The following is a 15326-nucleotide window of genomic DNA, read 5'->3' as shown; positions in this document are numbered from 1 at the left end:
AGAGAAAGAGAGAGAGAAAAGAGAGAGAGAGAAATAGAGAGAGAGAGAGAGAGAGAGAGAGAGAGAGAGAGAGAGGGGTCCTCCATTCATCATTGATCCACTGCAGGACTGTGTTTCAGTGGCTGTGAATTATGGGCCCCTGCTGTCACTGTGACTACTCTGCGTTGGACATTTCACCTCGCCACTGTAAATTCAAAGAGGGGGATTACATATTGCTGACTCCTGATTTCAAAGCTTGACCAAGTGCAGACAACTGGCCGACCGGTCCCCCCTGACGGAAGACTTAACACAGTCCGCATTTGCAGGATGTGGGATTGTATAGGGGTCTGAACAAGGCTACAGGAGAGGAAAACGCATTCTGGATCACGGGAAACCCTAATAGGTTGGTGTTTACGCATTACAGACTCCTTCTCTCCAGGGGTTAAATTTAAAAAAAAAAAATTAAAAAAAAAAAAAAAAAAAACGTTTTGTAGTTGACTGGGCGTTTTGGACGCGCTCGTTAAACGGTGATGCTACGGCGGCACGTAGGAACCGTAGAGGGAAGAGACAGGTGAGGTGCGGCTGGGGAGCTGCTGTTATTTCAGAGAGGCTTTGGATACCGAGAGCCGTGGTATCCAGCACCCCTTTTCTCCACAGAGAGGGACAACAGCGACCGGAGAGGGCGAGTTGGCGACTGGCACCTGCCTCCGCCTCCCTACCTGGCCATCTGGTGCGGTGAGTGTGCCAAATGGTGGGATTGAGAGATGGATATGTGTGAGGTGGAGACGAGGGGGTGCGGATGGGATGAACAGGTACATACATCATGTGCGCAATTTTGCCACTAAACGCGGTGCTGCATTACTGCTCCTCCGGGTGTGTGTGTGTGTGTGTGTGTGTGTTTGGCATCGCCTGGACCTCTGTGGACATGAACTGCTCTTTGTGTCTGCTGCAAGTTTGATGGTTCGTTTTGCGTATCGTGCGCATCTTTGTTGCATATCATTGCGTATCGTTTCACGTGTTGCATTGCATCTTTACGGTGCTTATTCTTCCACATATGTTTGAAGTGATGCCTCAGCAGAAAGAGCGCACAATAGTTACACGTTATAGCACTGCATTGCAAGGACGAGCACAAAGCCTGATTGAAATTCTTATTTAGATCACGACCCGGATCATAGGTGGTGGTCCAAATTGGGCTTATCTCTCTTTAAATGTTTTGCAAATTGTTCCCTTGTGTGTGTGTGTTTTTAATGTTTGCTTAAGGTTTCTTGTTAACAAGAGTAAAGGTCACATGTGATGATTTGGAAGCCATAAAGTCAATTGATTATGTCATTACTCACTCTCAGTGGAGAAACAGGAGTGGCTTGTTGGATGCAGAGCACACTGTGTTTCTGGTATGTATTTAAGATTGTTATTTAGACATAGATGCACAATATATGTCTCTGAGATTAAAGTAAGACAGCTGAAAAAAAAAAAAACAACCTGTCCAAAATGTGTCTTGCACACTTGCAACAACTTGTCACTTAAATTACCCATAACACACACTGCACACCCAACCTCCATGGCCCAACTTAAATGCTCACTCACTGCCGTCCCAGCTCTTACCAAAGTGATTTAGTTGTTATATGTAATTTATTGTTTACAACTTCATCCTTCACACTAAAAGCTATCGAGCTCCGCAGAAGGACTATAACAGCTCCCAGCTGCTGCTGTTTATGTTCTTGTGTGAGCTGATAGGCAAGAAGAGATGGTCAGAGACACACACAAAAAAAAACATGTAGGAGGAGGGGAGGGACAGACAGACACACAGACAGACAGACAGATCGGGGATACAAAGGATAAAGTGCAATCTGGCATATAGGCTACAGGGGGATCGGCAGAGGATGTAAAAGAAATGATGGAGCAGAAAAGCTCGGAGCGAACGAGCGTTGAGGGAGAGGGGCTGCAGACAGCAGTCTGAGCGGGTGTGAATGGTCTCCCTGTTATCCCTGCTGCCCACACAGACAGCCACACAGCAGCCGCGTGAGCAGGTGCTAACCCCACCACACAGCAACCGCAGGGAACAACAGGTGCAGCCACTGTTTCCTTCAGCCTCCCTTTGGAAGGCAGTCTAACACCCAAACATACAGCAAAGCCCTCTTAAAACACCCACAGCCTATACTGAAGGGGAACCAAATGGATACTTCAGTCTACATTTAGGGGGAAATAGCGTGCAAAGGCTAGGCTTGAGTAATTCAATTAGAAAATTAATTATGCCGCAAACAAAGTTGGAGCCACTTGAAGCAATAAGGCCGAGCACGCTGCAGGTAAATGCAATCTAAGAGAGCCTTAGGGTGAGACAACTGCCCACAGGGACATTTAATGAGCTCTATTGATCACATGGGACCCTATTCAATCACACATGTTAAGCCGCAAACAGGGAATCTCAAACACGGGGGGGAAAATTAGATTGCAGCATAATACAGGCTTCCCACAAAGGGAGTACATAAACAGCATATTAGTGTGTTGGGGTTGCTAAGGAGCATGTTTTCTCGAAATGTGTAGAATGACAGTCTGAGATCTTATGTGTGTGCGTGTGTTTCTTTGTTAGAGATTAAACAGACGGAGATTTTGGAAGGAGAGATGTTCCCTAACAGCTTCTCTGTTCCCTTCGCCCAGAGAATACGTCGAGCAATCGGCAACAAATTTCCTGTCTTTACCTCTGGTGCACAGAGAGGAACATTGAGTGACTGAAACACTCTGAACACTGTGGGGCTCTGAGCTGCCACTAAACTTGTAGCTTTCTTTATTTCATATTAGACAACAGGATTTGTTCCTTTTTTGCCAAACCTGAGCCACCCAGGACATTGTTTTGAAACTACTGTCACTCGTTGAACAGACACTATTAGTTATGTACAGGGCAAAAATTTGAGTATTACCAGTAAATGTGCAATAGTTATTTGTTTTTATTTTAGAGGATGAGGAACGTAGAAGGAAATTTCACTTTAAGCAAACATTTGCATGGATTTCATTAATTCAGATGTGTGCTTCAGTGGTGGGCAACAAACTCTGGAATTCTCTACAGCAGTGGTTCCCAACTGGTGGGTCTGGGTCCAAAAGTGACTCCCGAACACGTCAAGTTTGTAAAAAAACACACTTTATTTTGAATTTATGGCACAGGGCTTTTGTTTTGAATTGCTATTTTTTTGCCCCGTACTCACTGATCCTGAAGCAAAAGTATGCACTTTTTGGTTACAGTGTTATTTATTTATAGGTAATTTCACGTTATTCTTGCAATATATTTTATTCGATTGTGTTGTAAGCCCACATGATGTATACATTTTGTGAAATAAAATTGAATATGTGGTAATTTCTCTTATGTGTGGACCTTCAGCTAATGACAAAGGGCAAAATCTGGACCTCATGGCTTTACCAGTTGGGAACCACTACTCTGCAGAATGATTTAAAGTTTTGCAATAATATTTTCAGTTAAAGAAAATGTATAAAAAAGAAAAAAATGACTATATGAAACTGTCGGGCAGAATCTGTCCCTGTGTTGAAGGTAACTTATTAGTACGGCTGTTGATATTTATTTTATTTATTTATTAATTTTGAGTTTGCTGTACGTATTATTAGTTGAGTAACCAGTTTACAGGCCATCTTTCGATTATATGTGTTTTTAGAAAGGGGCAGGTAATATACCATTTCTTTCCCTCTCCCTGCTCCTTTTCGGCTGTGTAATAATGTGTATTAGAGTTGCTTTGAATCTAATTTGGATTGTTGCGAATTAACATGAGCAAAACAACCAAAAAAAGAAAGAAATGAAATAAACCTCATCGTAGAGTCCCTTGTTGTCACACAGTCTGGAGAAACCTCCCACTCAAGCTCTGCTTACATATGAAGGAATGTCAGCTCTTGCAGTGTTTAGATGAACTTTAAGTAACTTGCAAAACTTGCTGTATCAACTCCCATCTGCCCTGCAGCAAACCATCTCTCCCTGCTTCGGAAAAATAGACAGGATTATTCACTAATCTGATCAAAAAATAAAGCCAAGTTATAACTAGTGTCTAGAGATTTGAAGGAATGCTGATGTTCCTCAAAAGCGGCCAGCTACAGCATCTTTTGAAGTTCCAGTTTCACATAGAGCGCAGTGTTTATCTGGCGGTGGGATTCATAGTAGAAAATCAACACTTGAAAAAGGGTGCTGAAGTCCACGGACCTCAGGGCAATGAGATCAGAAGGACCTAGCTGGGCAGGCATCTGCTGGGTGACCTTTTCCAGCAGGGTCCGACCTCATTGTGCAGGATTAAGAAGGTCAGAGGTCCCGGTGCAACGCAGGCATACTTTCTTTACTTGTCAAAAAAGTAGCTCTTATCCAGAGACAAGTATATTCAAAATAAACTCTCTTGTGCAAAACATAGTGTGTTGATGTGAGAGGCTTTCAGGAGCTTAACTTGGCCTTAACTCCTTCCAGATGTTTGAGAAGGAAAGTAGCAACATAATGGCTACCGCACAAACTGAGGAGCTTTACCTATAGGAAACTGCGCTGTAAACTGTCCATGGTGCTGTAAACTGTACACCGCAAGATAAATGATGCTCAGGTGGCCGAGGTGTCTGCACCATGTGGATTTGGTTGCTGTATGAGCCGCATGTGCCGTGTAATAATGCCTTGCAGTTGTATTCAATGTACAAATCCTTCATATACTTTACAGTGGCCATGCATCTTCAGTTTTATGGCTCTCTGTCTTCACTGATTCCTCCCGCGGGGCGCAGCCTCTTTTAATGCATCCTTGTGCACATTGTGTGGTCTCCACACAAGATGGGCTTACATATGTGTTCATTTAGCAGTTTATTGTCCTGTTTATTGTATCACATTTAAAGGTATACTATGCAGGATTTTCCTAAAAAAAATAATGTAATGGCTCATACAGAAGTAATCCCTCTCAATCATCACTTACGATCCACTAGAAGTGTTTGTTGCCGTTGGTGTGTTTATCTCTACAGACTCTGCCCTCTGCCTGTATTTTCTTAATTTCTGTTTATGAGAGTGTACCTCCACAGCGCTTAGGTGAGATCAGAGTTTTATTAAAAAGGTAGCGATCAGGTGCCAGAATGTAAACACAGACATCCAAGAGACACAGGGCAGAAAAAAATGCAATTACATTGAGGCAAACGCCAAATGATTATCAATCTGAGGTTGGCTTTTACTGTCACTTTTGCTGACGAGCGTGTTCACAAACACTAACTGACAATACTGCATAGTATACCTTTATCAACACGTCTGACGCTCCCCTCATTCTCATCATCAGGATCCTGCACAGGATGTGACATGTTAACACGGTCTCACAGACATACTTGAAATACACTCAGTGATTCAACAATGCATTAGATGGTGATGGGCATGAAATTTGATAATATAATGTGATGGAAACGGTGGCAGTTTTGTTGTGAAACAATCGCAGTTAGGTTAAGTTTTGGGAAAGAAAAACACTTGATTTACAGAACACTTGGTTAAGTTAAAGAAAAGATCAGGGTTTCGATTCAAATACTACACAAAGTAGACCTAAGTAAGTGACATAATCTTACATACTTTTCGTAGCTTCATTGATTTTTGGTTTCACACAAGGGACAGAAATAGTGGTTTCTTCTTCAAAGGCAAGTGGCCAACCTCTGGAGCTGGAAAATGAAGTCAGCGCTGACGTGCCAAAAAACATCCGTTCCTCAAATGGCCACTTGAGGCTGGTTCTGGAGGAGAGTCAATTCCCGCAGACGTCAGTGTCAAAATGCCCAACTTTACAGCAGAAATATGTGAGCAGATTGGTTTGATTTCTTTCAAAAACATGGGAAGAAATTAATGAGCATGAAATTACCCAAAAAAGAGCAAAAATAGAAAATAAAAACAAAAACAACAAAATATAAACAAAGAAAACAAACAAACAAGGAAATAACAAAAAAAAATGTTTTAAAGTGCTTAAAAATAATAGACATTTCTGTAAAAATATTTTTAAATATATAATTAAGATAATTATAAATATAAGTTTGTGGACCCCCCCCCCCCCCCATGTTTTCAAGGGAAGGAGCAAATGTGCTCAGTTTCAGACGGTGTGTAGGCACCTGAAGGCACCACACCTGTGTATGGTAGGTTTAATTAAGGGCGGGGCGTTTGAGAGACAAACTGCGCAGATGAAGGGAAGCAGCCAAGAAATGGACAATGAGGATGATTATTTACTCTGGAGTAATCCAGCAGTGTGGACATATTTTAGATTTCGGAGAAAATTCGGGTCAACAGACAGAGCATGTCATGTGTAACGTTAAACAATGACGTTATGGGATTAACAACGACGCACCTGCCTGGCTGAGCATCTCACTTGCTAACATTAGCTTCTGGTAGCAACAAGGCAACAGTAATGTTAGCTAACAATATTTGGCTGAAAAAATGCGGACTTAAATTCATCCGTGATTTTCTTTCGGGAAGTTGCCGTGACTTTGACCAGCGGTGAGTAAGAAAAAGTATTAATAATAGGCTATGTGTTGAGCTAAACTTCGCTAGCCGTTAAGCTAATTTATGCGACGTTGAAGTGATTAAGCTAATACTGTGACTAGCAAAAAACAGCTGTTTCATCTGTTCACCTTGATAATTATTATTGGGCCTAATGTTATACTTATGTTAAACGGTGTCCTTGTTAATTCTTGTTTTATGGGTGTTGGGAGATGTGGAGTGACTTTACTTTTTTTTTTTTTTTTTTTTGCTGCTTTTAGCCTCCTTTTTTTAACACTTAAACCATTGAACCCTCAGCAAAATGGTGCGATTTATTTCGAAAACAATAGAAAAAGGCAGTGGGCATCTTGGTTAGTGTTGTTCCAAAAATCACAACATATTAGAAGGGCCTAAATTTAGGAAACTATTATTTTTTTTAAAGATAAGGATGTGGATGTTTAGAGAAAAAGGAAAAAAGCAAAGGAAAAACTATAATTATCCTTACATATTTAAATTTATGTCACAGGATTATTAGAATTTTATTTTTACCACTCAAGCTTGTTTGCCTTGTTTTTTTGTACTTCTTTTAAACAATTTTTTTGTACTTTTTCTTCTCTTTTTGTTCAAATTTTTGGTCATTTCTCCTTGCCCTGTCATTGCCTTCTTCCCATATATTTGAAGAAAAATAATCAAGCCAATGTGCTCAGGTTTCAAAGGGTTAAGCCAGATAGCCAAGAAGTTTAAGGAAAAATATCAGTGTTTGGGTTAAAATGGAAACATTTCTAACATAAAGGGCTATCTGAGAAAGGCTTGAGGGTTTAACTTGTTCCCTGTGCTGTTTTGATGTGTGTTAGTGGAGTCATGCTTAAGTAAACCTTACTGCATTTAACGGGTTACAGTCACTAACATTATTATGTGATAATTTTTTTACGGCCAAAATCAAAAAAGAAAGGGATGGCAGCTTTTTCTGTAATAGTTAAATGTTAAATGAGCATATGATATAATTTCATATCACAGGGTCCTTAATTGAATCAAATCTAAATAATAATGTGTCAGACTTTGTGATATTGACAAATATCTTATTGATGTCCAAATAATTAATATAATATCACATACACCACCCCTCCGTGTGGCCTTTCCTGCTCTTTATACTTAATTCTTGTGTCCATCACAACAAAATTTCCTCCAATAACTTTGCTTTGGCATTGTCTCAATGTTGCCAGCATGTAATTGTCATGCATTTTGTGCCAGCTGCAACAAAATGTGTTTTTAAGAAGTCGTGTCCATTTCACTTGTTTCTATGAGACCAGGCAGGACATGCACGGTCTGTGCTGGTTATGGTACACTTATGCATATTCCAAGAGTGTTTTCGATGTAGTGCATGTGAGGGTCATAGGAAGTATGAGGTAGTTTTGTCTCTTTGCATGCAGCTGGTCCTCCCATTTAACTGCCTGGCAAATTGGTTGTGAGTGATATCACAGCTGTTTCAACTTTCACAGATAAAGGTGGTCTTATCTCTTACCTTCTGTGATCTCATTTACATCATAAAATTGCAAGTGAGAAAATGACCATCCACCTCATACTTTGACTGAGTGCACTCACACACGTCCACTTGCACACACAAAGAAAACAAAATAAGCAAATAACAAAGTAACCTTTTCTCAAATGCCACCGCTGAGGCACTTGACTTTTTGCTTCTCTGCACAGAATGAACGGAGGTATACATATTTCTCGGGAGCTTGGTTGGTCTATCCTCTCATATTTTGGTGCTTTTGTTGTCCAACAAATTCAGCCAGCACCTAAGCCAACATCAGGCTTTAGTTATGGCAGCTTAGCCAGAGGGATTTGGAGGACTTTTTTATTTGGAGATAAAGGCGCATCCGAGTCCTTTGTCTCCCAGCTACTCGAGATGGTTTTGTAGCCTGATGAAGCTTTGTTGTGGCTAATCTTCCTTGCTCCTTCATCCTGTCCTCTTCCACACCCGTCCCTTCTCCGCAACAAACACAACTTTTCTCTTTTAATTATGGCTTTTCATCTGGGGCCCAGTCACAACTGAGGGGAGAGGAACAAAGTGGAGCAGAAACACAATTATACCTGCAAGGAGGAGAGAAAGCTCTCAGGGGAGGCGTCATCTCTGCGTATGGGTGTGAGTGCTGTAGGTGTGTGTACGTCAATCCACAAACCGCTTCTCTGGCATTTTGATATCTGTTGTGTGTAGACCACCTATTGTGAGCTGTGATCCTCTTAGCAGGCTTCTGCCAAAAGAGCTATATTTACCCTTACTGGTGATCACAGCACACAAAGAACAACATGACGAGAATATGAGCTACCTTTCAGCCACAGCCTCTTTCTAAGTGACGCCACTAACAGCGTTTGAGATATATGGTAATGGCTGCCACATTGAGACATTAGCACAGCCTATTTAGCATAGTCTTTGTTGAGGTAGAGAAGTGACAGGCAGGGAAATGCTAGGCTGTGGTCAGTCAAACCTTGAAAGCAAACAAACCAAATGTGTAACAAAGAACTGATGTTTTTGGCTGGTATCACAATTTATTTATATGAAAAGAACCAATTTCGCAGCAGTAAGCTAATTCTTCTTTGTGTTTCAGATTAGAAAATCACAAAGGTTACCTAAAGACACACTTAAGAAAAGATGCTCCCAGAGGACAGATGTCACTGACTACCTTGTACACTACAAAGTGCACCATTAACACTGTATGACAAAACAGAACAATAGCAGCATTAAAACGGGTCAAATTCACATATGAGAAGCCCCTGCCAATGTTGTGTAATTAGATTGCGTCTTCATTGCCGTCGTACGCACCAGAGTGTGCGTGTGTTCGACTCTGTGCTCTTAGTGTGTGTCTGGGTGCGTGCACCGCATACTCATGTGCTTGCCTCTAGCTCAGAGCTGTGCAGTGAATGTATATGTGCTTACTGCAGTCAAACTCTGGTTAGTAACGTTTGCCCTTGCTGCAGAATGTGTGTGTGTGTGTATGTGTGTGTATGTGTGTGTGTGTGTTGTTTTTCATGTGCTTTTCTACCACAGTACAGTACCATACCTTTCTTGCGGCCCAATTTTTGTCATTCGCAAGCGTTTGATTGCTTTGCATCTGCATTTTCTGAGCTTTGTGTTCATCCCCGTACATGTCCATTAACTATAAGCTGATAACTCACTGTATCCATAGGCTACTGTGTTTCTGTCACTAGCAGCAATTTGGCTTTAGGTAGAAGGCCTGATTGGGGAAGAAGTCTGAGGGGAGATGGAGCTCTCTCTGGCTAGACTCCAGCTCTGTCCATCCTATTTTAATTACCTATGGCACTCACCCAGGGGAATATCTTCCTTCCTCTCTGTATCTCCTCTCCTCCTTCATCTCCCTTCTCTCCCTCTGCTCCCATCTTTTCTTTTCATCTCCCTCTCTCCTTCGTTCACTCCCGCTATCTCTCTCTTTTTCCTATCTTCTCTTTTCTTCTTTCGCACACATAACCTAACAGCGCACAGCTGCGTCAAAGGCCTATGCAGAGGTAACCTTTGCATTAGCATATAAATGACCCTGTAGATTGAATAGTATTTTAGGATATTTAACAGCAAAAGACAGATTCCCTTAACTCTGATTAGACCTGTTCCGAGGAGACAGGCAGCCACTTGAGGGAATATCGCCTCCACCTCGATAAGATAAAGACTTGACACAGTGATTCCTCTGCCGAAGAGAGCATGACTGTGTGTGTGTGTGTGTGTGTGTGTGTGTGTGTGTGTGTGTGTGTGTATGGTGAGTTATGTGCATGCACGTTTGCACTGTGCTGTGTTTGAGTGTATGTGAACAGGTCTGTCTCTCTGTATACATATCCGTGTTCATTTGTCATCACTCTGACCTGTTTGGTTTGCTTTGACAGCATGTGGTTCTGCCAGTATTGACACCTGATGTGGGAGATTTTTAATACCACCAATTGTTATTACCACGGCAACCATTTTGCATTTGCATGAAGCCCCAGTTACCTCACAGTTACTTCTACAGCAATGTGTGGAACAAACCAACATTTTCAAACTGATATGGCAATCGTTCAAAAATACCACAACGGTGTGAAATTAAACGTATAGTCTGAATATGGCCATTGAGTTTCTAGTGGAGGGGTGGCACGGGGTTGCAGTGGTCAGGGCTGGGTTCTGGGTTTGAACCAGAGCTTGGGGCCATGTGTGGAGTTTGCATGTTCTCCCCGTGTCAGCATGGGTGCCCTCCAGGTTCTCCGATTTCCTCCCACAGTCCCTAGACATGAAGATTAGGTTAATTGTTGACTCTAAACTGCCCGAAGGTGTAGAAGTGAGCCTGAAAGTTTGTTTGTCTTAATGTGTTGGCTGTGTGGTAATCTGGCGACCTGTCGTGGGTTTACCCCAACTCCCCCCGATGTCAGCTGGGGTTGACTCAAGAATTTCTGGTAAATAGTAAGATGACTGATACCATTCTTCTCATCTAACTCTCCAGTAGAAAACATTTTGCAAAAATGTTAAATCATTTCTTGAAATAAGGAAGTTTAAAATTATACTTGGGAGCTATCAACACTGGCAGTAGGCTTCTAAATACTGGTAGCCTGGCAGTCGAAATTTTGCAGGAATCATAAAGGTAAACTGTGCAGGAATTGTCTGTTGCAATAAATAAATACAATATTTAGACTCGGCCCCTTCTCCCTAAACTACTTGTATGTACACTGAAAGCCACTGTACTATTGTAAAAACGTTGCATTTGTTGTGATTTAAAAGCCGATACTTTAGCATGCTAACTAAAGCCTTTACACAGCCTGTTCAAGGCGGGAATGCCATGCAGGGAGAGAGTTGTCTCGCCTCTGAGCCTGGAACCGAGGTAGTAACAGCCCAGAAACAGGGTCTGTGTAAAACGTAAAGCCGGAAAGGTGTGACCATGGGTGGTAATGGTGTGACATTTTGACGACGAGTTTATGTGTGCAACCCACCGCAAAAGATTCGAAAAGCAGCTGTTAACATAGTGGCTAATACAGAGAGAAAGAACAGCAGCCGTATATGTTTGCAAACTTGGAAAACAATGAGATTCAGGAGCTCCTTACCCTGAGGACGAGATCAGCTGCTGTGAAACAGAGAAGGTAAATGATTGTGATTGGCATGTTATGCCTTTGTTATAGTTTAGAAAGTGCTGCCGATGCACATATTATATGTCACGCCAAAGGCGGACGCTCGTTTGTTAAACGTCACACCCGTCATGCCTCTTATGATCCCGTGATGCTGCGATGCAGTGAATAATCAAACACTATAGCGGGATGATGCTGCCATTGTTTGGTTCTGTGTAAAAATGCAGGGGTAGTATAAAGGGGTGACTTCGTTGTGGCCCTATTGCACGACCTCTGTGTAAAAAGGGTTTAAGCTAACCGCCAAAATTGGCCCGACAACAGAAAACGGGCCAACTCAACATCAATTTTCATCCCAATCCTCTTCTTCTCTTTTTTTTTGTTATGGTTGACGGTCCACTGGCAAGTGCATTTGAGTCCCTATTTGTGTATCCCACAGGCTAACTAAAAGCTGCTGCTTTTCACTGTGCTCATGTGGCGTTTACAGCTGATACCGCTGTTCAGAGCCACAGTGACGGAACTTTAACATCATTAGCTGTCAGGCCTGTGGCCGTTGTTAGTACCGTTAGCTGGTAACCACTGGCTCAACCACCTCCTTGTTAAAAGCTTTGTGCAGACAATCCTGGCTCAGACTCTGAAACATGCTCTGAATGTTACATACAGCTCCTTTAGTAACTCTGAGGCTAAACAATAGAGACAAACATCTGTTAAGTAAACATTATGTACCTATGTCTTTGCTGATGGACAACCAATAACAGGTTTATGATACGGCATCACACAACGTTTGTCTGTACTTTTACTCCGATTCTAATGTTGTCAGCACTGAACCATAGTTAGAAAAACTGTTACATTTTGTTCACGCCCTTTCGACTTCAGTGGGAATATTTTAAGACTATTAATGAAGCTATAGAGCTTGTAGGGTGGAGTCCTGAAGTGTGAAGGTGACCCACTTCTCCCAGTTTAGCCCGTGTCTGTGTTTCTACCCTCAGGCCATCTTGCTTTTATTCCGGGCTTTAACCTGCATACAGTCTTTAAGGAGCGAGTCTGTTACAAACGAGAGGAAGTTGTAAAGGATATCAGCCAACTTTTCATGTTGATGTATCTCATCTTTTTTTCACAAATTATGTTTAACTTTCTTGATCCATTTTCTCTAAAAAAAAACCCCAAAAAAACATGAATTAGCCTGTCAGAATAATCTCAGAGCTTCCTCTGACAAAAAGCATTAAGAAAATGAGTTATCCTCACACGTACTGTTTTTTTTGTCCAAACTCCAAAGTTTGTGGCATCTCAGCTTGCCTTGTGTCCAGCAAAGTTGTTAAATAATACGTCTGAATGGTTTTGCATAAACACAGAACAATGATTAGCCAGCTTTCTCATTCAGATTCAGCTGAAATATCACATCTTTGAAGGGGAAACCCCTTGAAAAAACGGCTCAGCAGTAAGCATCTTTTCTAAGTGAATGTGGGATAAATGCACTGTTGACTTTTCAATGAATATTTTCCCATTGTTGACATATTGATTTCAAATGAGCAATATTGTCTTGCCAGGGTGTTGATAATGTGGAGACAAAATGCTCTCAGCTCCCCCATCCCCCTCCTCGCTGAGAGAGAGGGGACCCACACCTTCCTATATCTGTGTCCATGTATGTGCTCATGCACACTCATGTGGATGTGCATTTGGGATTTGGGTTAAAGCTTAAGCGCATGCATTAGTGTGCGCGCGTGTGTGTGCGCGCACACTCTTGTATATGTGTACAAATGTATGTGTTAGAGGGCGAACCCGCCCTCTTCGCTTTTACATCTACTGCAACAGAACATCTCTGCCTTGCTTTGCTATTGGTTGCTACGGTAACAAAGGCACAGAGTGGAGTGGCTGCAGCAGCTAAGGAGAGAGAGAGAGAGACCGGGAGAGAGAGATATTTTGCCTGTAGACCCAATCACAACGACAGATTTAACGCAACGCATCAAAAAACACAGTTCAGATGCAGTGACAAATGAAATGTCATCGCCAACAAAAAGATGACTTTAGGTTGTCCAGTTTCTGTCACACACTCACACACACAAACACACACAAGCATACTCTCATATTAAAGGATTAATTAACGGCCGTGCTGTAGTTGGGTGCAGCACAGGTCATGGCTCAAGCATCTCTGCAACAGCACTCGCAGCATCAGTGGCGCTGGTCGCTCTGTGTCTGCGCCTTCACACGAACTGCTGAGGCCTTTTGTATTTATGTCTCTGTTTTCTCGTGGTCAGTTAATGCTCCTCAGTGTGGATAGGGATGGTGCTCTTTATTCGGTCTCTGTTTAGTGGCATGAGAGTGTATTGATCTTGCTCCGCAGCTTTAATAGTTGAAATGTGCAAACATGCCCAATATACACTAAAGGCTGCTGAGGCATTTCAGGGTGGGATTATGGGTAAATATTAAGAAGATAATCATTAAATAGATATCTTACACATAGTTTGTTTGCATACTGTGGGGCTATGTGGAATTTCCCAGCATGCAGCTCACCCTCTGTCATTGCGGGAGGAAAAAGACTTTATTAAATGGAGCTGAACCCCAGCTGATGAGGACAAAACATATGGACAAACTGATAAGAGGTGAACGCAGGTGATTATGCTTCTTCAGATGACCTGCTGATTGGTTAATGATGTGAGTGTTAGCAGGTGATTTGCTAATGGGCTGCCTGATGAGGGTAGATTACACTGCGTGGCTGTCATTGTCATTACATGCGTCCCGTGATAACGGTGTCAGTGTCACACCATTTAATCCTATCACACCAACATGATCTGACACAAATAGCATAACATCCTTTCTTCTTTCCACACGCTCGTCTCTCTTCCCTTGATTTCCTGATACTCATTCTGTCACCTGCGGCCTGTTTTTTTTTTTTTTTTTTATAGTTTGATGAGCTGCAAGTCTGTAGCAGCCGTTATTTCTTTTCCTCTATTTTTTTGTGTCTCTTACTCAAACCACCTCTGTCTTTTATCTTTCATCTGTCTCTTCTGTCTTTTGGCTCAGCATGGAAAACTCAGAACTCTTGATAACCAACTGTCAAAGCGCTGCCTCAAACCTCTTTTTTTAGCCCAGAGCGTTAAAAATAATGCCTTTGTCGTGGCTCTGGCCAGCAGCAGAGATCTAATATCCTGGCCTCGGCCCAGATCTGGTGGTTTATCTTATGGATCAATAACCTTAATCAATACATCCTCTAACGAGGAGGCTGTATTAATGATTGGCTGCAGGGTTTTGGTATGTAGCATGTGCAGGCTGTTTGCATACATATTTGTGTGAGAAAGAAAGGAACAGAGAGTGAGGAAGGAAAGAGGGATGATCAGCTTCAAAACCCCAGAGCCGTTGCATATACGAGCCAGAAATATCATGTATGAATATTTTCATATAAGTTGGGCTACTTAAAGGCTATCAATTGGCTAGTGAATTGTAGTATTGATGTTTTAGGGCAGTTTTAAGCAACAAAATGTTTTATGCAATTTATAATTGACTTGGGTTTTTTGTCACCATAATTTAATGTTCGCACTGTTTGTTGGGATGTGTTACATTTGTACGTTATATAACATGTATATGAGCTGAGTTCCTCATCAGGAGGAGGCGGGGGGGCACTTTGGCGAGACGGCTGCCAAGCAGCAGTCAAGCCACTGTTTGAGACAAACAAAAGTGGGTGTTTGCAGCAACAAAGCAGGCGTTCTTTAACAAGATTTCGGAATATGTCCAGCCAGAGTTGTAATGGCAAAAACGAGTATTTTTTAAGGGACGTGTTTGTAGTGACAAAAGCATGTGTCTT

This window comes from Plectropomus leopardus, chromosome 12 (assembly GCF_008729295.1).
Source record: "Plectropomus leopardus isolate mb chromosome 12, YSFRI_Pleo_2.0, whole genome shotgun sequence".
NCBI classification, from domain to species: Eukaryota; Metazoa; Chordata; class Actinopteri; order Perciformes; family Serranidae; genus Plectropomus; species Plectropomus leopardus.
This window is presented reverse-complemented; position numbering follows the sequence as displayed.